Here is a 24,401-nt window from a genome sequence, read left to right on the forward strand (position 1 = left end):
ATGTAAGCTGATACTCAATATTGAAATACTCAGATTGGAATATGATCATCTTATACTAAATATTAAAGTACTCAGATTGGATCAGTGTCAGCTAAAATTCAGTATTAAAGGACCCAGATCGGATCAGTATCAGCTAAAACTCAATATTAAAGCACCCAGAACAGATCAGTATCAGCTAAAACTCAATATTAAAGAACTCAGATCAGATTGTTATTGGCTGATACATAAGATTAAAGTTTTCAGATAGGATCAGTATCAGCTGCTGCCCAATATTAAAGTTCACATATCGGATCAGTGTTGGCTGATGCTCAATATTAACGTACTCAGATTGTAACACTGTCGGCTGATACTCAAGATTAAAGTACTCAAATTGCATCGGTGTAGTAGGCCATACTCAAGATTAAAGTACTCAAATTGGATCAGTATCAGTTGATACTCAAGATTGAAGTGATTGGATTGGTAGTGGGTCATACTCAACATTAAAGTACTCAGATTGCATCGGTGTAGTGGGTCATACTCAACATTAAAGTACTCAGATCCGATCAGTATTAGTTGATACTCAAGATTAAAGTGATTGGATTGGTAGTGGGCCATACTCAAGATTAAAGTACTCAGATCCGATCAGTATTAGTTGATACTCAAGATTAAAGTGATTGGATTGGTAGTGGGTCATACTCAACATTAAAGTACTCAGATCCGATCAGTATTAGTTGATACTCAAGATTAAAGTGATTGGATTGGTAGTGGGTCATACTCAACATTAAAGTACTCAGATTGCATCGGTGTAGTGGGTCATACTCAACATTAAAGTACTCAGATTGGATCAGTATCAGTTGATACTCAAGATTAAAGTGATTGGATTGGTAGTGGGCCATACTCAACATTAAAGTACTCAGATTGCATCGGTGTAGTGGGTCATACTCAACATTAAAGTACTCAGATCCGATCAGTATTAGTTGATACTCAAGATTAAAGTGATTGGATTGGTAGTGGGCCATACTCAAGATTAAAGTACTCAGATCCGATCAGTATTAGTTGATACTCAAGATTAAAGTGATTGGATTGGTAGTGGGTCATACTCAACATTAAAGTACTCAGATCCGATCAGTATTAGTTGATACTCAAGATTAAAGTGATTGGATTGGTAGTGGGTCATACTCAACATTAAAGTACTCAGATTGCATCGGTGTAGTGGGTCATACTCAACATTAAAGTACTCAGATTGGATCAGTATCAGTTGATACTCAAGATTAAAGTGATTGGATTGGTAGTGGGCCATACTCAACATTAAAGTACTCAGATTGCATCGGTGTAGTGGGTCATACTCAACATTAAAGTACTCAGATCCGATCAGTATCAGTTGATACTCAAGATTAAAGTGATTGGATTGGTAGTGGGTCATACTCAACATTAAAGTACTCAGATCCGATCAGTATCAGTTGATACTCAAGATTAAAGTGATTGGATTGGTAGTGGGTCATACTCAACATTAAAGTACTCAGATTGGATCAGTATCAGTTGATACTCAAGATTAAAGTGATTGGATTGGTATTGGGCCATACTCAACATTAAAGTGCTCAGATTGGATCAGTAACCACTGATAGTAATTAACTCTGTGGCGAAAAAATTGGATTGGAACATTCCTATTGAGAGTATACCAAAACCCCAGCAGTAACCTCAGACATCTAAAGGTTAAAAAAAGAACATTTTATTCATTTATTGGTTTTCAATAGGTTCAGTTTGCATCCTGTACTCCTGGCACCTGAGCATTTATTCTCCACATGTGCAGAAGCCACACATAGAGTGAAGCCATAAGCCATAAACTCTACTAGATCTTGCAGTAAAAATGCAATCATAATACATCTCAGTGCCCCCAGCTTACTCTCTCTCCCCAGCCGATAGGCTACGGCACACAATCGATATGGTTTTGTCACATCTCCTGATGGATAGGTTCTAAAGGGCTACAGGGGTCAAAGCACGCTTCTGCGAATGGAGATGCTCCCATCATCTTTTTCCCTGACCAGCGAGTGTGTAAACAAAGACCCGAGTCATACTGTATTCTGTTGAAGAGAATCATTGCTCTCTGTCCACTTTCATCTAGTAGATGTGCCAGGCTTAAACCGCAGAAGCGGCCTGGTGTAGGTGAGAGCCGTCTTGGCAGCAGTAATGAACGTTTGGAGGATTCATTAAAAGCGGGGATGGAGTGGTCGACAGGCTGTTGCTCTGAGTAGTTGGCTAGTGATCAGGATGAATCAATTGCCTATGCGCTAATACAGGCAGCATATGCCTACACTCTACGAAGATCACTCCTCTTCATGCTGCTTTAAGGCCACATGTAGATACATAGCCTTTCTCACCTCTTTTCTATCCAGTACTTTCAGATTTTCACTGTTGTGAGAAAACCTTATATTTCAGGAACATTATTCCTGCTATGTTTAATGTAGAAATGTATTAATTTGCTAAAAAAAAACAGTGATAATGTTATTCCTGCTATTCATTTCTTCATTGTGTGTTACCCACGTTTGAAGCTGTTGTAAAATGCTCGATATACACACTTCTGGCTGCCTTACAACAGCTGAGGTGTTTGAAGCTTCAAATGTTGCAATCAGATCTGCCTTAATTAGCTTTAAACCTGGGCTGAATCCTAAACAGCTCACTCCTTCCTAAACAAGGGGCTATATAAGTTAATACATCCTGGCTTCTAGTGCACAATTTGTCCACTATGGAATTGTGCACACCTAGAAATGTGTGTATTTTTTTCATATTGTGATGTTAGCATAGAGTGAGACATGGGCAAGGCCATTATTTCTGCCACAAGAAGTGCTCTTTTATTGACACCAGCAGAAAAGGCGCGAACATCCGCAGGCTAAACAGCCAGGAGGTCACCTAAAGCCACAGAACTCTTGCTGACAGTGGCCACAACAACATCACCCGCAACCAACAGCAGGAACACATAAAAACACAAGCAGCACTCTCAAACACACAAACACCAACAACCACAAACAGGCATGCAGTGACTCGTTCTTTGAAGGGTTGAACTTGAAGGCTGTCTTTTATTATTAGAATATATCCAGAATCCTAGAAGCCAGGATGTATTAACTTATATAGCCCCTTGTTTAGGAAGGAGTGAGCTGTTTAGGATTCAGCCCAGGTTTAAAGCTAATTAAGGCAGAATATGGGCGGCACGGTGGCGTGGTGGGTAGCGCTGTCGCCTCACAGCGAGGAGGGCCTGGGTTCGATTCCCCGGCCGGGCGGCCAGGGTCCTCTCTGTGTGGAGTCTGCATGTTCTCCCCGTGTCTGTGTGGGTTTCCTCCGGGTTCTCCGGTTTCCTCCCACAGTCCAAAGACATGCAGTCAGGCCAATTGGACATGCTAAATTGCCCCTAAGTGTGACTGTCTGTGTCTGTCTGTCTGCCCTGCGATGGACTGGCGACCTGTCCAGGGTGTATCCTGCCTTTCGCCCAAAGACTGCTGGGATAGGCTCCAGCATCCCCCCGCGACCCTGACGGAGAAGTGGCTTAGAAAATGGATGGATGGATGGATGGATATATCCAGAATAAAGATGAGTAAAGATGTTTAAATAGTTAAAGCTGTTAGCCACAACCAGTGATGTTCGGACGGTTGGAGTCACTGGGCGTGGATTTTAACAATAGCAGCCGGGTCTTTTCAAGCCCGGTGCCTTCTGAAGCTCTGCGCTTTCTTGAAAGATGTGTGCTTGTATGATTCCAGTTTTTGCCATACCTTCATTCCCACATGGCATGTTATCCCAGAAAAGACATATCTAAGTAATAGGATATAAAATGATAACATATAAACACATTCTTTAACTTCAATAAATACACCGATCAGCAATACTGTATTTATATGGGTCCGGTTGTAATGCAAAGGGCAGCTACCAGTTTACTGTAGTGTAAAAAACAACAAACAATGAGCTTCTATATCAGAAAATGCAAGGACAATGAAAATAGGGGTACTTTTTGAATGAAGGTGCCAAAAGGGCTCATTTTGCAATGCCATAGAACAGGAGTGCTGAAACTGTGGCACCCTAAGTGGGCCTTTGAAGACGTTTGGCCCAAGATGATTTGGACCACCAGTATATTACCCAAACGCAATGCCCCCATCTTCCCCCAACAGAATACAGTGTAATGTTGAACATTTATAAAAACCTTCCCACCCCATAGCCAACATAGAATGTACAACCATTGGTCACTGTGTTTGGACACTGTGAAATTAGACCTCTGCATTTAACCCATCCGTGCAGTGAATCACCCACATGCACACTAGTGAACACACACACACTAGGGGCAGTGAGCACCTTTCCCCGGAGCAGTGGGCAGCCCTATCCACGGCGCCTGGGGAGCAATTGGGGGTTAGGTGCCTCGCTCAAGGGCACTTCAGTCACGGACTGTCAGCCACATTTGGATTTCTAAAGAACCTTTCAATGGAACCTTTTTTGTAACTGAGATGTATGAATGTGAAGAACCTTTTTAATGTTTAAAGAATCTCTACATTATGTAAAAGAGGTAGAAGGGCCCACAGAAACATAGTTGACTATAGTGACATAGTAGCTCAGCCAGTTTGCTTTGTATTTCATGCAGTTACGGGGTAATCATCCTTAGTATATAATAAGCCTGAGATTTCAAGGGGTTTAAAAGAAGAAAAGGAAAAACTGAAGTCTGTGTTTTTTCTAGGACAGTGTGTATACACGAACCAGGACAACATACACAGACAACAGTAAGGCTTCCTATTGTTTTCCTTTATTGTTCCTTTTGGAACCGATATCCAAACATTAGAAAGCATCAGCAACATCCCAGTGAGTCCACAACTGCACTACAGCGGGTTGCCTTGGAAACCACACATTCAAAAATAGACCGGCAGGGGAAACGGACTGCAGGGAGGTTGCGTATAAATGATGTGACTAGGGATGTCTTGATGTCTGTCCGTATAAAGAAGCCGTTCCAGCCAAGGAATAAACAGACTTCTTCATTCTCGTCCCGACTGACCGTCTCTGGAATGCAGAGTAAAGTGCACCGAAGAGCTGCAGGCCTTCCAGGAAGGGATATGTTTTATGGCATTTGGGACAAAACAGCATATTCGATTTGATTTCACAGCTTCAGCATCCGTTTTCCATTCAAAAGCAGAGGGTAAATGAGCCCATGAGGCCTGGCCCAACAGGCCACACATGTGCTCTTGTTATTGTGAGCACGTTCAGGTCCTTTCCAGCAACTGTCAAAGTACGGCCTGTTTCTCAACTGAGGAGGAACTCAGTGTGCAAGTCTGAGACAATCTCCCAGGGAAAACAGTGCCAATCATTTCATACATACCATGCCATATGGAAAAAAATATGTGCAAATGTCTTTTTATGTATTTGAAATACATCTCAAATACATTGAAATAAATTCCAAACACCAAAACGTGTTTCAGAACCACATATATTTAAAAATACATTTATTTTAAAATCTATGAGGAAATAATACACATAGAAATGTATTTATTAAATACATTCGAATATGTATGCAAATGCACTTTACTGTTGGGAATAGCTTTTGAAATGAATTTGTATCCCAGTATCTTCATTTTAAATATTCCCGAATGAACCTTTAACATGACAAAATCAAGTGTTGTGATTGACTGTGGAAATGCAGCTGATGTCTTGGGTTGATTTCTTATATGTGAATGTCTTACCGCATACATCCACTGGTTAATGCAAAGTACACTGCACAGCACAGAAGTCAGTATCATTTAGTTTTATCTATAAGCTTTGTTCAAAATATGTACAACTGGAAAACTATGATAACAAATAAAAGTAAATGCAATTTAAAAATGTATTCAACAATGCATGTTCTGCTGACTATTTACATATACCTTGTTAGTAACTCGTTAAATTAGATCATGAAAATATGTTAAAAAAATGCATTACCCTAATATTTTGATCATTTGATCATTACCTAGATAAGGACTTCATAACAACATGCATAAACACTTAATAATGTACTATTAAAGCATATTTCATATACACTTAACTAAACATTTCATATAAACTTAAGTAGAAATATATAGAACTTGGTGGTATTGGGGGCAGCATGGTGCAGATGGCGTGGTGGGTAGCGCTGTCGCCTCACAGTGAGGAGGGCCTGGGTTCGATTCCCCGGCTGGGTGACCAGGGTCCTCTCTGTGTGGAGTTTGCATGTTCTCCCCGTGTCTGCGTGGGTTTCCTCCGGGTTCTCCGGTTTCCTCCCACAGTCCAAAGACATGCAGTCAGGCCAATTGGACGTGCTAAATTGCCCCTTGGTGTGAATGTGTGAGTGACTGTCTGTGTCTGTCTGTCTGCCCTGTGATGGACTGGCGACCTGTCCAGGGTGTATCCTGCCTTCCGCCCGAAGACTGCTGGGATAGGCTCCAGCACCCCCCCGCGACCCTGACGGAGAAGCGGTTTAGAAAATGGATGGATGGATGGATGGTGGTGTTGGCCTCTGCCTTATAGGTTCTTATAGGTTATTAGGAAATGATGCTTTGTAATGTCTGTCACTTTAGTTTAGGGTCTTTTATGTCAGTACAAAGTTGTTTACTTTATGAAACATCTTGTGATGACTGGCATAAGCTCTTATGAAGTCTATGCGTAGGTATCCTTAAAGTGCAGTGTTTGACACTTGGAACATTGCTGTGAGGATTTGCTTTCAGCCACACGAGCACTAATGAAGACAGGTACTAATGTTGGAGGATTAGTTCTCTGCTCCAGCTTGTCCCGAAGTGATTGAATGGAGCTCCTTTCACTTCAGAAAACCCAGCTCGACAGCTCCACAGTCCAATGCTGGGGGGAGGTGTATATCCCTCTACCCACCTTTGTGACCTTAGGCTCATGTGTGGCTGCTGCATTCTGTTGGCAGCTTCTATTCCCACATTTTGCTTATTGATAATTGTTGGGAGAGTTACTTCCAGAACAGATTACTGGACCACTTGGACCAGTTCTGGGCTACACGTCTTTTGTGTCGTTTGTGATGCCGTTTATAGGTGGTTCCTCGGCTTTCAGAGGTTTTAGCAGGCCACAGGAATCAGCATAGGCGTTTATTTCAAAATAATAACTGATCCAGTTTGAGTACTTTAATCTTGAGTCTGACCCACTACCAATCCAATCACTTTAAGCTGGAGTATCAACTGATACTGAACTAATCTGAGCACTTTAATCTTGAGTATCGTTTGATATTGATCTGATCTGAATACTTCAATATCGAGTATCATCTGACACTGAATCCATCTGAATATTTTATCAAACAAAAAAGGAAATTGGAACTGATTTCCAATAATGATAATCTACACACATTAACACTTTTGCACCCATTAGAAAATAATCAAAAAAGAGGTGATAGAGGTGGATGATATGGCAAAGATGTCATTTCACAATACTTCTGCAGTGTTTCATATTACACAGTGTATGTCATAATATTTCTGGACCTGACAAAGTAGCACCACATTTAAAGAATAAAAGCAAAACCTATAAATACAGTGATTTGTATTCAGCATGTCAAGCACTCCGTTGGTATTTTGGAGACCTCTCTGGTGAAAATGTGTAATTACACACAACATGCAGGAGAACATATATGCGTTGGACCTCTTACTCAAGCAGATGAATCTGACTTTTATGAGTGTGTTGAATGCGTATTGAAAGAAAAGCCAGTCAAAACTAATATTGATTTTAACATAACATCTAATATTGATTTTGCATTTGAGTCTTAACATCAAAGCCAGGCTTTTTTTGAGCCTGTGTGTGACATGATGTGGTCCAAAAAGCTGCAGTGTAATCCGATCTGATGCCTCTGGCTTCACAATGATTGTAAAGTTCTTCCAATGTATAAAAAGGTATAGTTAAAAAGTTAAAACAGGACTAAATGTATTCTCTTTGTAATCAAACATGAGGTTGGAAGTGTCCTCAGTATGCTCAGCAAAGCTTATTGTGAACATTTTGATGTAATTTATTAAATAATGCTAAATATGGTCATACTGCTCACCCCTAGAAGACAGAAATGCAAAAATGAAAAACACCTTCGCTGCTCAGGAGGCTTAACTCTCACGTTTTGCACCTTTCTGTTTCTGTGATTCTATTCAGAATGATCTTCCGGCAGCAGCCCCCCCCCCCCCACACTTTCCCAAAATTAAAACCTTTCTGGGACTGTAACGGAATACAGTTTCTCTTTTTATGTATCTTAAATACATAATGCTGCATTTTTCATGGTCTGGAAAGCACAGTGAACAAGTGGACCAGAGAAGTGAAAGTGGGGGAAGATACATTAGCATGGAGAAAGCTTGGCGAATGATGGTGTTAAAAGCGAAAGATGAAAAGAAAGAGACGACAGATGAGAAAATGCAGGGTGTTCTTTCATGAGGAGTTCAGCCACGATTGAAAATGGACCGAACGTGAAGAGCTACCTGAAGGCAAAGCCTTGTACAATAGAATGATGCAAGTAGCTGCTCTCTGGAGAAAAGCAATACCGTGTTTATCTTTCACTTCTCCTTAACCCTCGGTGGCATTAGAGTGTGTTTCACACCAAACTGGCAACCGTACAGACTCAATACTTTTTTATTTTTCTTCAACTTTTCTCTTTTTTATCAAACAGCACTGAGATACGTTTGACTGTTGACCCATTTTTGCTTATTACAACACACCTAAAGTAAAAGGAGCTCTGTTCCCACAGACTTCGGGCTGCAGTCATGATCTTGGTCTCACTTGAAAGCTAACAACTCAAGTTTTGTCCACAGTCGTCAGAATAATTGTATGAAACATTGACACAGAATAACAGAGGCTAGAATGGAGGAGTTTATTTCCGACTGACTCATAGATCTCTAAACTGATCTCTGACTCTTGCCATGCTATCAAGACCAGGTGTTTTGGATTAGCAGTGAGGCTCTGAAGGTGAGGACCCACAGATTTGCTAGCGTTTGCTCATTCGGTGCTCATGTTGCAAATAAGACAATTGTAACTGCTGTGAATAACGAAACAAAACGGTTTGTGGGAATTGAATCTTGAGATTTTGAGCTTAACAGTAGACTGCACCACTGTACTGCGGGACGATTTGATGCATAGAAATGAAGTGAACGCCTAAGTGGAAGTGTGCCGGTACAAATACAGTGATCTAGAAAAACTTAAGAGATCTCAAATAGAATTGCTTGTGGGCTTTCTCCCATACATGGGCTTGAACAAAGATATAAATGTATGCAAACATGGACAAATGTATAGGCAGAAATGCAACTGTTTTTAGCTGTGCAGTGTCCTTTTGTCCAATTTTATATACAGATACAGAAGTGTGTGATCATTAAGGCCTGCATTTTGTACTAAAGTGCTTCCATAGTATCGTAGGGCCAGTAGTACATACTGTACATGTCTTTTTCTGCTGGCTTGTGGTGCAAACAAAGGTTGAAAGCAGGCTAGAAAAAAGGAACAACATTCCAGCTTAGATTTCAAAGTCTAGGCAATTATTTTTACAGGGAAATATGTGGTATATAGTTTTTTACACTGTTTCTAGAGCATATAATTGAGTAGAAGTGGTGCTGAACACACCCGAGTCCAGCGAACAGACCGTTCAGCCAATGGAGAGTTTAAATGCTGCAGTGCTGCCCACTCAGTTTCCATGGTATCACATTTTGCATCTGTGTTTGTGGAAGATAAGGCAGCTAAGAAACTCCACAGTCAGTAAAAAAGCTGGTTAGTTGCTTTCTAGCTTGCCTAAACCCTCGTGTGAACATTTCTGTGTCTGGTTGACTTTATGTAATTCATTATTTTTTATGACGATTGATGTTTTTGTTGAAAACTTCCGTATGTGGGCTGATTTTACAATGTCTCTGATAACTTAGCATATTAGCCAAAGCGGCATGAAGGGGACGTAATGATCAACACCAAGCTAAGTAGCAAACGAATGTCAGGAATTCAGCGCATGTTAGATATCTTAAATATATGAATGTAACAGAATGGGCACATTGGTGGCCTTCTAGTAGTTGTTATGATGAGCATTCCCACCACATTAGAGCTGACTTCAAATGTCAAACGTATATTGGATAGTCACCTACATTTGGTGTAAGAGGGAAAATGATCCGTTTGATTTCTTCCTGAGCTCCAGCTATGAAGTTAATGACTGCTGTGAAAACAGGATTCTGTTTGAACTCTCCTTCTAGGCATCACAAATCACCACTGTCCGCGACACATGGACACACATACCATCACCTCTTCTCATGGCCTGAATCATGTTGCTTTTTTAGCCTATTTTGTGTTTTGCATCTTGGGTATGATTGTTTTGACATGATTCACAAATTGCTAGTGTCTGGTTGTCCAATTATAAGTGATTGGCAGGAGAGGGAGGCAGCAGCAGTGGGTTGAAGCCCCCAGGCTGTTTACACATCTACTCAGGCTTTTCTGGTGCACTCTAACTGCAGAGAGAGAGAGAGAGAGAGAGGTGTCATTTGTCTGTGATGAGGACTGAGGCTTTATACCATTAAAAAAAAAAGTCTGCCATAAAGGAACTTTAGTACAAACACACAACAGCACTGTATTCAACCTGCAAACAGTTTAAATGAGATAAACACCACTCGTAGACTGTCCTTTTATAAAGTCTGCAAGGCAAGGCCAGCCCAGTACGAAAAGGAAAGCATTCATGGTTTAGAGAATTCAGTTCAAATTCAATTGTTACTCTACAGGTGTAGATAAATGAAAAGCTTTTCTACTAGAGATGCAACCAGGACAATATTCAGCCAGCAATAACAGAACAAAATGTACTATACCAGTCTAATGTACTATACCAGTCTAGTGCAGGGGTGCACAAACTTTTTGTCTTTGTGGACCCAAGTGGTTTGTGGTGGCCAAGCGCCAAAAATACAAAATAGCTAGCTAGCAACCCTTTAGCCTTATGTCGTTGCACGTTGCCAGTATTTGTGTATATTTTTTAATATAACATCAGTTATATATGAGTAAATGCTAACTACTTGTGTGTTGTTACATCTGCATTGAGGCCAGTAAAAAATGCTTTGTGCCAAGGACAGTGGCAGCTCTAGCTAATAATCTATAAACGGCTACTTAGAGACCCCATTTACCAGGATGCCCCCTTACAAATTTTAGGGAATTACTTTGTTACTTGACATTGTCAAAGATGTTGGAGCGAGGGGAAAGGAGCAACTGGTTAATCATGTCTCAACAGAAGAAAAAAAGAAAAGATAAAGAAATGTTTTGGTTTTATTTGAGGTGTTGGTATTATGCGTTTTTGGCTTTTAGTTGCAAAACAAGAAGCACAGAATTTGGATTAGAGAATGCTGAGATGGTTTTCTGTAATTAAATTGTAACTTATTAGAACCCCAAACAGGCATTCATTAGCATATAATCATCAGCAGTTACCTTTTTTGTTTTTTTTCCCACATAATTTACACTGTAAATTAGCATGTACTTTTACAATATATCAGCCAGCAAGCTAACTGCTTTGCTGATGTTACATAAACAAGAGGAAAGAACATTGTCTCTGCTTTTGTTTTTGAACTGTGTACGTCTGGGAATTTGTATTTCTAGGATTTTATGTATATCTAGAATTTTGCATGTGTCTAGAACTTCTGGAAGATCCAGAACCATTATTGATTGTGAACTTGAGCTGTAGTCTAACCAGGTTTCAGTCAGCTGGTAGAAATGGAAAACAGCTGTTGCAGATATACACTATATTTCCAAAAGTATTCACTCACCCATCAATATTAATGAATTCGGGTGTTCCAATCACTTCCATGGCCACAGGTGTATAAAGCCGAGCCCCTCGGCCTGCAGACTACTTCTACAGACATTAGTGAAAGAATGGGTCGCTCTCAGGAGCTCAGTGAATTCCAGCGTGGTACCGCGATCGGACACCACCTGTGGAACAAGTCCAGTCGTGAAATTTCCTCACTACTAAATATTCCACAGTCAACTGTCAGTGGGATTATAACAAAGTGGAAGCGATTGGGAACGACAGCAACTCAGCCACGAAGTGGTCGGCTAACGTAAAATGACAGCGGATGCTGAGGGGCATAGTGCGCAGAGGTCACCAACTTTCTGCAGAGTTAATCACTACAGACCTCCAAACTTCATGTGGCCTTCAGACCAGCTCAAGAACAGTGTAGAGAGCTTCATGGAATGGGTTTCCATGGCCGAGCAGCTGCATCCAAGCCTTACATCACCAAGCACAATGCAAAGTGTGGAATGCAGTGGTGTAAAGCACCGCCTCTGGACTCTAAAGCAGTGGAGACTTGTTCTCTGGAGTGATGAATCACACTTCTCCACCTGGCAATCCGATGGACAAGTCTGGGTTAGGCAGTTGCCAGGAGACGGTACTTGTCTGACTGCATTGTGCCAAGTGTAAAGTTTGGTGGAGGGGGGATCATGGTGTGGGGTTGTTTTGCAGGAGTTGGGCTCGGCCCCTTAGTTCCAGTGACAGGAACTCTTAATGCTTCGGCACCAAGAGATTTTGGACAATTTCATGCTCCCAACTTTGTGGGAACAGTTTGGGGACGGCCCCTTCCTGTTCTAACATGACTGCACACCAGTGCACAAAGCAGGTCCATAAAGACACGGATGAGCCAGTTTGGTGTGGAAGAACTTGACTGGCCTGCACAGAGTCCTGACCTCAACCCCATAGAACACCTTTGGGATGAATTAGAGCGGAGACTGTGAGCCAGGCCTTCTCGTCCAACATCAGTGTCTGACCTCACAAATGTGCTTCTGGAAGAACGGTCAAAAATTCCCATAAACACACTCCTAACCCTTGTGGAAAGCCTCCCCAGAAGAGTTCATATGTCGACATCATATTAAACCCTATGGATTAAGAATGGGATGTCACTCAATTTCATATGCGTGTGAAGGCAGACGACCGAATACTTTTGGCAATATAGTGTATGTCAGGACTCTTTACTGAAGGAGTCACTGTAGAAGTGACACATACAAGGTACAAAATATATTACTATGTCCATGACAAGCTTCAAATGTATGTGTTCAATCTAGAACAGCCAAAAAATGTTCAAGTGCATCACTGAAGTTGTATAAAAATGCATGCATGGGAGTGGGGGTGGGCCAAATCAAATGGGTCGACTTTGGGCAGCCCTGGTCAAGTCAAAGGGTAGTAGCAATAATAAATACTGAAGAGGACTAAGTACAGTAGCAATACGTCAGTGGACAGTTGTAGTGGACAGTGAATTATGATAGATTGTGTTCTTGAATGTTACTGTTTTGTTTAAAAAGTATTGCATTGAATTACCTGATTCAGATGTATGTATAATTTTCACATGAATAAATTGTTACATAGCAAGTGTAGCCAATATTAAATACTGAAGGACAAAATAGTGTTGATATATGTTATTCAGTGATGTGTTAACCTGAAGTACATTCAACGCATTTCTTAACTATCATTATATAAAATCAGTGTCCGTGTAGATGTCTTCATTTTGATTGATATTTGCAATGCATGTGTAGTATAGAATATGTCTTCAGCAGTATATATACTGTGGTCAGTCGTGTGCTGGTGGGTAGGGAACCAGCTTTGCAACTGGAAAGTCGCCGGTTCGCTCCCCTGAGCTGACAGTACATGACTGAGTACATTCAACGCACTGCAACACGTCCCTTGAGCAAGGCACCTACCCCCCAACTGGATGCTGTAGATAGGGCTGCCCGCTGCTCCAGGCAAGTGTGCTCACTGTCCCCTGGTGTGTGTCCTCACTAGTGTGTATGCTGTGTTTTTCTGCACGGATGGGTTAGTTTGGGGTGGTGAAATTTCCCGATTGTGGGACTGGTAACGGTCACTTACTCTCAATCTGGAAACTTAATCTTTATAGGTATTAGACTCTACACATTAGACTCTAAATACACAATATTAATATATACCAGTATTGCACTATTTCTAATTTACAGTTATGTGGTGACTAATGTATATGACATAATACAATTATGATAATAAATGCTGTGATATGTACGGTTGTACACATTTCCATACAGTCAGTTAGTGAGTCTGAGGGGTACTCGGTACACAGGGGTAGAATATTGATACGTATATTTCAGATTATACATGATATGGATAGAAAATGTACAAGATGTCCGTCTATATGTGTAGATAAATGTGCCTGGTTGAAGTTACAGTAAGATTAGAGTGAGTCTGTTTAAGCTATGGATTGTTCATGGTGTAGTATGAAGCAAATGAAAGAAAAAAACAACAGAGCTTGTCTTAGTGAGGTGCTGGGCTGGAAGAGCTTCACTATGCCCTGGCATGGATTCTGTGAGTGGAACTGTACTGGAGGGAATATTCTTCCAAAAAATATTCCCTCAGTTTTGATGATGGGGTAGAATGTGGTGAAGGATGACTCTGAACCTTATCTTCTTCCACATCTCCACATAGACCAGTGCTCAAACACCACTGAACTCTGAAACATGCATTCGTCTTTGTAATTAAGGATTTATGCACTGCAGCTCTACTATAATATCCCTCTCTGTAGCTGTCGATTGACTGTTCTTGCTGACGCAGTCCGATCACGTCCTGCACTGATGTTCTCAGTCACCTGAGAAACAGTTGCTCTTGTGCTTTTCCTTACATATCACACGTAGACATATAGTCTTTGAATGTGCACTTCTGACCACAATTTCCAACCCAGCTCTCATTTATTTCATTCCCAGCTAAAATGGCCATTAAGTACAAGTTATTAATTTTTCAGGAGATATTTATGTGCTTGGAATTATTAAGAAGGTACTAAGAAGCAGAGAAGCAAGAAAAAATATATATATATTAGAATCTAGAGTGAATAAACCTTCTATCCGTGGTCTTTGTGGAGTCATTAGTGCAGTTGAGGCAAATTGATTTTTGCTAAATATGCAGAACGTGCCCTCCAAGCTTAACTCCTGAATGAAACTTATATCCGCTTCTTAATATGGCAAGTTCTGTGTCTTCCTTCGTAAGATAAATGTTGCTGTTTGGGTGATTTTTTTCTAGGCATTCATTACCGTACTATTTCCTGTCTACATCTTGCTCCATGGCCGCCTGTTGCCTGCTGACCTGTCTAATGGAAACATGTAAACTCCTAATGAACGATGATGAAATTGTCCTGAAACACCGCCGTTTCTTAGTGAGTTAGTGGAGGCAGGTTATTCATTATAGTAAATTCAATGAGAGCAAATGGGATAATAAAAGTGCCAGGCCACTGTTATCAATTTCCAAAGCCCTCAGACATTGCAGAGTGGTGGTGGACGCCAGGCTGCAGCTGAGGTGTTCTTGCATGTGTTTAAGGGCATTTGTGAGTTTGTGTAGTAAACTGATTCATTGATTCCAAGAGTTATTGTTTAGCATTTTGCCTGTCTATATATTTTAAATGTTCTAATAAAGTCCACCATTTATTATTATGTAATATATCAACATTGGGAGCATTTTAAACTCATGTGAAATAAGATTAACCTTTTATTGCTTTCATGCTATGGATGTGGATAGTGACTAACCAGTCCTAATCAGGCTATTATAATTCAACACTTCCAGGTTCAGCATTACAGGCTGTCTATTACTGTAATAGTATACCATTATTTTATTTGTTTGTTTGTTTATTTGTTTGTCTGTTTATTACAAGTAACCACATGCTATTTCACACGGTCACTTTTTACATAACATTACTTATATATATATATATATATATATATATATATATATATATATATGTAAAACATATATTACATAACCTTTTCTTATGTGCAAAAAACCACCAGTGTTTTATTCGCATGTGAAATTCGTGTAGTCTAACTAGCTGATCAGATTGCAGGATGCAACTAGCCAGTCTGCAGCATACAAACGGCCAATCAGATTGCAGTTTCCACGCAGCCATTCAGAACACAGGATTCAACTAGCTAATCAAATTAGAGTTCCCACTTAGCCAATCAGAGATCAAGTATGCAATCAGATGTATTACCTACAAACCCAATCAGAGCACAGGGAGCATATGGCCAGTCAGATTGCAGTATCCATATACCCAATCAGAAGACAGTGTGCAACTAGCCAGTCTGCAGGATTCAATCAGCCAATCAGAGTAGAGTGTGTAACCAGCCAATCAGAGCAGAGTATGTAACCAGTCAATCATAGCAGAGTGTGTAACCAGTCATTTAGAGCAGAGTGTGTAACCAGCCAATCAGAGCAGAGTGTGTAACCAGCCAATCAGAGCAGAGTTTGTAACCAGCCAATCAGAGCAGAGTGTGTAACCAGCCAATCAGAGCAGAGTATGTAACCAGTCAATCAGAGCAGAGTGTGTAACCAGCCATTTAGAGCAGAGTGTGTAACCAGTCAATCAGAGCAGAGTGTGTAACCAGCCAATCAGAGCAAAGTGTGTAATCAGCCAATCAGAGCAAAGTGTGTAACCAGCCAATCAGAGCAGAGTGTCTAACCAGCCAATCAGAGCAGAGTGTGTAACCAGTCAATCAGAGCAGAGTGTATAACCAGCCAATCAGAGCAGAGTGTGTAACCAGCCAATCAGAGCAGTGTCTAACCAGCCAATCAGAGCAGAGTGTGTAACCAGCCAATCAGAGCAGAGTGTCTAACCAGCCAATCAGAGCAGAGTGTGTAACTAGCCAATTAGACCGCAATATCCATGTAGCCAATCAAAGTACATAAAGCAAATAGCCAGTCTTTAGGATTCAGCTAGCCAATCACAGCACAGGAAGCAACTGGCCAATCAGATTGCAGTATCAGTGTAGCCAGTCAGGGTGCAGGATTCAGGGAGCCAGTCCAGCACAGTGTGTCATTAGGCAGGTTGTTCCCTCTCCAGTTTCCTGGCTGTCCCATCTTAAGATGCAACCATTAAATATTCTAATTACATCAGCTTTTTAGTACTATTTGTATTAGTGCTGTAATAATGAGTTATGAACTGATGTGTAACGCTTTTTAAGTCATGTGCAGAAAGTAAAACCTTCACGCCTTCATATAAAATTTTGCTGTTGACTGTCTTAGGAGAGTTTTGTTTTTTCCAGACAGCATTAAGTGCAGCGATTTACCAGTTAATTTGCAGGCTTTTATAACTGAGGTCTATCATTACTTTGAGACAGCTGCCAAATAACAGATAAATGTAATGAACATGATGAATAAGAAACAGCAGTGAGGGAGAGGATGGGCTGCGTAATGGCATGCAGGTGTGAGCCGCTGTTATTTGTGGCTGTCCACTGAAACGAGGACACAGAGATGATTTGTAAGCAGCGGATCACACAGGACAGACGGTTGAATATTCATAGAAACCTCGGTCCTTTATTAATGAGACATCCATGAAAATTCTGTCATTAGAGGAACAGCGCAGGCCTGCCTTTCTGAGCAAACCTCAGAGGACGTGCTCTTAACTCGGCTTTTTCACTGCCCCCTGCACTTTTCAGCCCACTCTAAACAAGGACCGGCACGCTTCTCTCAAGCTATACCAAGAGAGAGATTAGTTACATGAAGCATTAAAATGCCATTATTGGATGCTTTAAGCATGTCGCCAGAAACTATGAGGGAGAAAGCAAGAGAGAGAGAGAGAGAGAGAGAGAGAGAGAGAGACAAAGAAAAAAACAGAAGTGTAAATTGAGAGCGAAGGGAGAGCGCGAGGGGTCTGGGCGAAGAGGGAATGAATATTAATGAGGGGAGATGAAGCCGGATGTGTATGTGAATGCAGGAGGCAAACGAACCCCCCCCCTCTCGCTCTGTCTCGCTCCCTCTCTCTCTAACTTTCTCACTCTATCTCTCACTCTCTTGTGTGCTGAGCCGCCTGTGCATCTGGATCCCCTCCAGCTGCCTGAGGGGGTAATTCAGCGAGCATCTCCCTTTGCTCATACTGGTAGAGAGAGAGAGAGAGAGAGAGAGAGAAAGAGAGAGACAGAGAGACGCATGAGCAATGGACTTCTAGCTGATTTGCACCACTGAAACAGCTCCTCAGCATACAGCGCTTGATTTGGGGGGATGGAGGGAGGGAGAGAGAGAGAGAGAGAGAGATGTCTCAGCCGGATGTCTGTCCATCTGCATGCCAGCACAAATGGACGCAGAAGCAGGAGCATATGGTGATGAGAAAGAAGGGTGCAGAGGCTTCGCCAACATAGCCTACATTTCCCTCACATATCACAGCATTATGGCATCCTATCTGCAGGATGTGCAGTAGGTGATAATAACTGATAGTTTAATTAGAATATACTGTTTTTTATGGACTGTGAGGAAAATTGGCTTTTCTTGAAGAAGCTGATGGAGGATTTTGAGGTATGTTTTGGATCATTGTCCTGTTACAGAAGCCAAAAGGCATGAGAAGCGCTATGGAAAAGTGCTGCTTCACATCGGCTCCACTGTATTCCTTGGTGCTTTATTTAAAAAGTGGAATTTTTCTCCTTGCTGTGTTTCTTAGTGGCAAGTGAACTCACTCTGGAGGTACGCGTGATATCGCAAGCAAAGCATTTGAGGTTTACTTCAAAACCTTTCATTTCTCTAGAATTATTTCTCTGACTGAGTAATTGTGAGCAGTGCTCTTAGGTTTCTACTGGTGCTGTTTATGCACCAACGTAAAGCATCAAGTCGAGACGTAGCAAATTCCAATGTGACGTCTGCAGCTGGACTGATTTCCCGCTGCAGCAGAATGGAGCGATGTGGTTGCTTGCACACTCAATAGACAAAGAAAGAAAGGCAGTAAATCGAACTGCACTGTTTACTACCTGCTTCCTTTGATTTGCTGATTGCCGGTTATTTGATTTGCAGAGGGAGAATAATGGACCTGTTTGGTTTGGGCCCATACGGGATGCACATGATCCAACAAATCAGGAAGACGCTCGGGAGCAGGTGTGGAAAATAATGATTGGAAGGTAAATCTCCTGGGGAATAGTTTAGGGCCACTGTATTAGACATTCATGAGTATTTGCGAGGTTTTGGGGACTGTGTTTAAAGTTAAGCCATATGGTTCATTTTACTGAATTGGTTTAAAGTTGGAGTTCAAAATAGATTTCGGATTTTTTGACTCGGACTTGGACTGAAATCATTTGTCTATAACTTAGCTTGGTTTGTATTATCAAAATTAATGACTGAACATTCAATTTTGTCAGTCATAACAGCGCCCAAACTTTACCAGATGTTTTAGTAGCGGCTGTTTCAGCAGAGACAATTTTTTGCCTATTTGGAGCAGAACTGAGAAACACTAGCCAGTACATGACTCAAACACAGCTCTGAACAGCTGCACACGCATCAAATGATATTATGTTTTATTAAAACACTGCAGAAAGCGCTTCAGTCGTGACAGTTCATAATGCTCCATGCTGATTTTCAGACACATTTACTGTAGAACTGTAGGGTCCAGGGTAGGGCTGTATCTTATTGTTTGCGCTCTTCCTTGCAGATTTTCCTATAAGTTACCCCTATTTATCTATTACAGATAACAACAGTGTGAAAGTCTAGTACTTACTCACCAAGGAGTTGCCTGTGGGACAGCGCTAAAGAGGCATTTGTGCTTTATGGAAATAAAGGTATTCCATTCTATTGTTTCTTTTTATGGAAGTTGTTGAGAGTGAGATTTCCACAAATAATAATATCAGTGCTTTAGTATGATTAATACCACCTTTATATAAATAAGTAAAAGCTGTTACTCTTTTCACCGCGACCCTATCTGGACCTAAGCGTTTAATGATGATGATGATGAGAATGTTATTCTTTTCAAAATTGTTCCAAATTGTTCCAACTACAGAGCCCCACTGGTGACGTCCTGTATAAATAAAAATAATGCGTGGCCACGACTTAGTAAGGCGAGGGAATGAGATGATTAAATCATGGCCAGGACTTAGTAAAGCATAGGAACGAGATCCTAATGCACGGCCACGACTTAGTAAGCCACAATCTCGTTCCCAGCGATTAATAAGGCGTGGCCATGCATTAGGATCTCGTTCCCAGTGATTAATAAGGCGTGGCCATGCATTATTTTTTTTATTTATATAGGATGTCATCAGCGGGGATATATAGCGTTTTGAAATGAATCATTTTGAATTTCTAAAGAAATATCAAATGGCAGTCTAATCGATATAAGACACCGTGTCTGACAAAGTGACCTAACCTCCCTCTGGTTGTCGGCCTGGTTGTCAATTCCCACCTGAATTTTTTCACAACTCACCCAGCTCTGGTCGGTCGTTAGGTTTGCTGGGGTTTCAACGTACAGATTTGAGAAATTGCCTATTTAGATCACAGCAGAGCTGCTTCTCTCCGCTCAGGAGCGTGGTGGGTGCAATAGTAATATTACCCCTGAAGTTTATTTCTGATTAGTGCAGCTGGGCTAGTGATGAGGAGTTGATTCCAAAAGAGTCGATTCTTTGACACAAGTGCGTCTGGGAGTCGGGGTCGACTCTGAGAGTGGAAACGCTTGGAGTCGACTCTTAAACTCTGTCAACTCTTGAGGGACAGTTTGATGGAGGCATGCAGGAAAGAGTTTAAGTAGCATGATTAGTTACCACCCTTTACATGTGCCTGCACTGCTAGCCAGCCACTATACACACAAACGCTGCTGACAAAAACGTCTTGGTTACGTCTGCCTCTGCACTGCCACTCTGCACCCTAACGCTGCAACTCTTCATCTTATTCATAATTCAGATTGCAAGAAACAGCTGGAACAAAAACAATGATAAGCATTCTTTTTCACAGATTGTTGAAGAGAAGCTGAGCTTGGCTTCTTATTCATATTTTCCACCTTGAGCGGCGCTGCAGTTACAATCCGCCGCTTGCCGAGTGCAATTCCAGAGTCAGGTCGACTCACTAACTGGGGGGGTGTTACAGCTTATTCTTTCTGCAACTTTCTTTCCTGTCCAGACATTTACCACATAGATCACATTACAAATTCTGCCCTTAAATCTGCCTGATATTTACAAATGGCATAAGAATGGTAGCGTCTTTAAGGCGAGTGCAACCCAGTTTCTGAGGAAGGAAGAGCATATGCTATGTGTGCTCGAGTGAGGATGCAGTCAATGTAACTTTTGTCACGGTCACATCAGCTCTCATTTCGCTGAAGTTAATGAGCGGCCGATTGATTTGATGACAGGGTCAGTGGAGTGCACTGGCCTGTGAAGGAGTGTTCACCCAATTTTTACGCCAATCCAATTTAAAACACTGCATGACAAATTTCAAAGCTGGTTCTGTTAACCCCAACTTTACGTTCATCCCTTCAGATGCACCAAATTGAGGACAAATTGCTCCATTATGAGCCAATATATGAGTCCGCTGTTTACAAACAATGATAATATAATTACAGCTATAAAACATCTCTTTAAAGCCTGCATCTGTTTTAAGTTTGAGCTGTGTCAGTCTGCCTGTGATGTTTGAAGTGGATTATAAGCTTCTTGCGCTTCTTTATTCAGTCAGCATCAAAGGTATTGGCACCTTTGATAAAGATGTGTAAAAACGCAGTGAGAGAAGTGTGGTTAATTAGTTTCATCTCACATTAAATACATTTGAAAAAGCCGAAGTTAAATTTGCCTTAAAAAACTAAACCATGTGTTACAATTATTGGCACCCTTAGAAGTGCTTGTGAACAAAGTATACCTGAGGAATTTTCACATGTATACTTCATTTTCACCTAAGCCTGTGTTCAGAAACTCTTTAGCTGTCGTCCCTGACTTGTTGTTATATTGGGGTGTAAATGCAAGGTGATACAGGGAATAGTAAGGAATATGTAAATAAGATAAAAGCAGTTGAGCCTTCTTAGTCACGTAACAACTTGAAGCTACACGCTTGAACATGCTCATTTCCACTGTTATGTCAATCATTAAAAAGGTTAGAACAACCAGAGCTGTAGTGAACCTGCCTGGAAAGAGGATGGATGTTTATTTACACCGATACACAGTCGGAAGGAACGTTATAGAGGCAAACATTTTGAAAAGATCATGGTTGGAAGAGGTCAACAATTTGAGGCCACCAGTTCACCAGAACTACAGATGCCACTTCCATGTCATATAACTATTTGGCTATTTTGAAGGTATGCTGTAAGAAAGACTTTTATTTCATTTAACCGTTACCATAAGCACCTGGAGGTCAATACATACTACTAGAGCTTTGAATGAAACTGGGTTCCGTGGTCAGAAGAGACAAAGATAGAGCTTTTCGACAACCACTCAAGGTGAGTTTGCCGTAAAAAGCAGGATAGTTTGTAGAAAAGATGTTCATCACCACTGTTAAGTACAGTGGAGGATCTTTGATGTTTTAGGTATGTTTTTCCTCCAAAAGCTCAGCAAAGGGAGATCGGTAACACTTAGGGTGTAAGTGTTCTACTGTAGGGTGCTGTTCATAAGGCTACATGACACTTACATAAGGTTGTCATTACAACTGACATAACCCTACATAATTGTTTATGGACCTGCTTTGTGTCATGTTGGAACAGGAAGGGGCCGTCTACAAACTGTTCCCACAAAGTTGGGAGCATGAAATTGTCCAAAATCTCTTGGTGCTGAAGCTTTAAGAGTTCCTTTCACTGGAACTAAGGGGCCGAGCCCAACTCCTGAAAAACAACCCCACACCATGATCCCCCCTCCACCAAACTTTACACTTGGCACAATGCAGTCAGACAAGTACCGTTCTCCTGGCAACCGCAAAACCCAGACTCGTCCATCAGATTGCCAGACAGAGAAGTGTGATTGGTCACTCTAGAGAACACGTCTCCACTGCTCTAGAGTCCAGTGGCGCTGCATTCAACCACTTTGCATTGCACTTGGTGGTGTAAGGCCTGGATGCAGCTGCTCGGCCATGGAAACCCATTCCATGAAGCTCTCTACACTGTTCTTGAGCTGATCTGTAGGCCACATGAAGTTTGGAGGTCTGTAATGATTGACTCTGCAGAAAGTTGGCGACCTCTGCGCTCTATGCCCCTCAGCATCCACTCTGTCATTTTACGTGGCCGACCACTTCATGGCTGAGTTGCTGTCGTTCCCAATTGCTTCCACTTTGTTATAATCCCACTGACAGTCGACTGTGGAATATTTAGTAGTGAGGAAATTTCACCACTAGACTTGCTGCACAGGTGGTGTCCGATCATGGACTGGCACACTGGAATTCACTGAGCTCCTGAGAGCGACCCATTCTTTCACTAATGTCTGTAGAAGCAGTCTGCAGGTCTAGGGGCTCGGCTTTATACACCTGTGGCCATGGAAGTGATTGTAACACCTGAATTCAATTAATTGGATGGGTGAGTGAATACCTTTGGCAATATAGTGCATATTGTTAGATGCATATGGCACTAGCATCAACTACACAGAGCTGAAGCTAGTGCAGCCTATTGCAGCAACAAGTTAGGCCACACCATTTTCTCTCCTTCACGCTATTTTCCTCCACTGTTAGCCGTAGCCAATTACTTCTGTTGTGGAACTCTCTTCCATCATGCAGCAGCCTCAGCAAAGCGAAAGTGCGAAATCTCGCACATGCTTTCCTCCAAAGTGCATAAGCCTGCCACTGCATCTATCTACTGGAGGCACATCATTGTTCAACAGCTGAACATGGTGGAAGGAGAACACTGGCAGATTCCCAGACTGGCTGAGATGTCGCAAACACCAGCTGTACATTTATATGCAGAGATGTTTGTTAATCTGAATCAACTTATTCAGATTGCAAATATGTTTATACATAACCTCATCTCCACAATCTGAAGAAAATATGTATCTTCATAAACCTTACCAAATGTAAATGCATGAGTGTGGCACAGAAGCTTGAGTCCTGCTCATCTTGTTTCCAGAGTGATCAGTTCAGGTACTTTTGTGTTTAAAGTTCCAGGTAACACAGTGTGAAATAGTACAAATGTTTGTGTTTATGTTAACTCTTTATCAGTAGTCCTTCAGTTGAAGTTTTCTTTAGGAATATTATTTGAGTATATATGTGGTGGAAATATATTGGAAGAGGTGTGGTGGGGCAGTTGTACCTGACTTTTGCCATTTTACCACTTATTGCTCAGAAATGCAGATTGAGGTTTTAACATTTCTTATGTTTACCTTTGTAATATGTAGTGGTGAACCGTGATCATCAGAGTTATGTCTTCGGTTTGGGCCATGTCTGTCAAAACTCTGCGCCTGTGGGGTTTTAGTAGTATGTTAATGATAAACTGTGAATCACATTAATATTTTTGGCTATTGTAGATTAAACACCGGCATTCATTCTTTAAAGCTTGCAATAGACATAATATCGGATATTTTACCAGAGATGCTTTTTTCCCACAAAATTGTTTCTACTCATTTTAAATCTAAACCTGATTGGTTGATTCCTCTGTTACTTCCTAATTATGTTGGTGGTTATTTTGGCACATAAGGACTGCAGTTTAGCTGCTGAAGGCCTAACCAATGAAAGGGTTGGCTCTGCTGTTTCTACCACTGAGAAGAAAATCCTGATTGGATGAATTTCCTTTGGGCATTTCCAACTTAAACTTAAGAATGAA

General features: G+C 41.3%; 1 long non-coding RNA gene across 2 annotated transcripts in view; it reads left to right on the forward strand.

Moving 5' to 3' along the window:
• The first annotated feature begins 18,722 nt into the window (after positions 1-18,722).
• LOC108412206 overlaps positions 18,723-24,401 on the forward strand; it is a 36,951-nt gene continuing 31,272 nt past the window's right edge. For both annotated transcript variants that reach the window (XR_005129335.1, XR_001856627.2), the window contains exons 1-2: positions 18,723-18,819; positions 19,383-19,473. This is a non-coding gene — a long non-coding RNA (uncharacterized LOC108412206). The remainder of the gene's footprint in view (positions 18,820-19,382; positions 19,474-24,401) is intronic.

This window comes from Pygocentrus nattereri, chromosome 22, assembly GCF_015220715.1.
Source record: "Pygocentrus nattereri isolate fPygNat1 chromosome 22, fPygNat1.pri, whole genome shotgun sequence".
Taxonomy (NCBI): domain Eukaryota; kingdom Metazoa; phylum Chordata; class Actinopteri; order Characiformes; family Serrasalmidae; genus Pygocentrus; species Pygocentrus nattereri.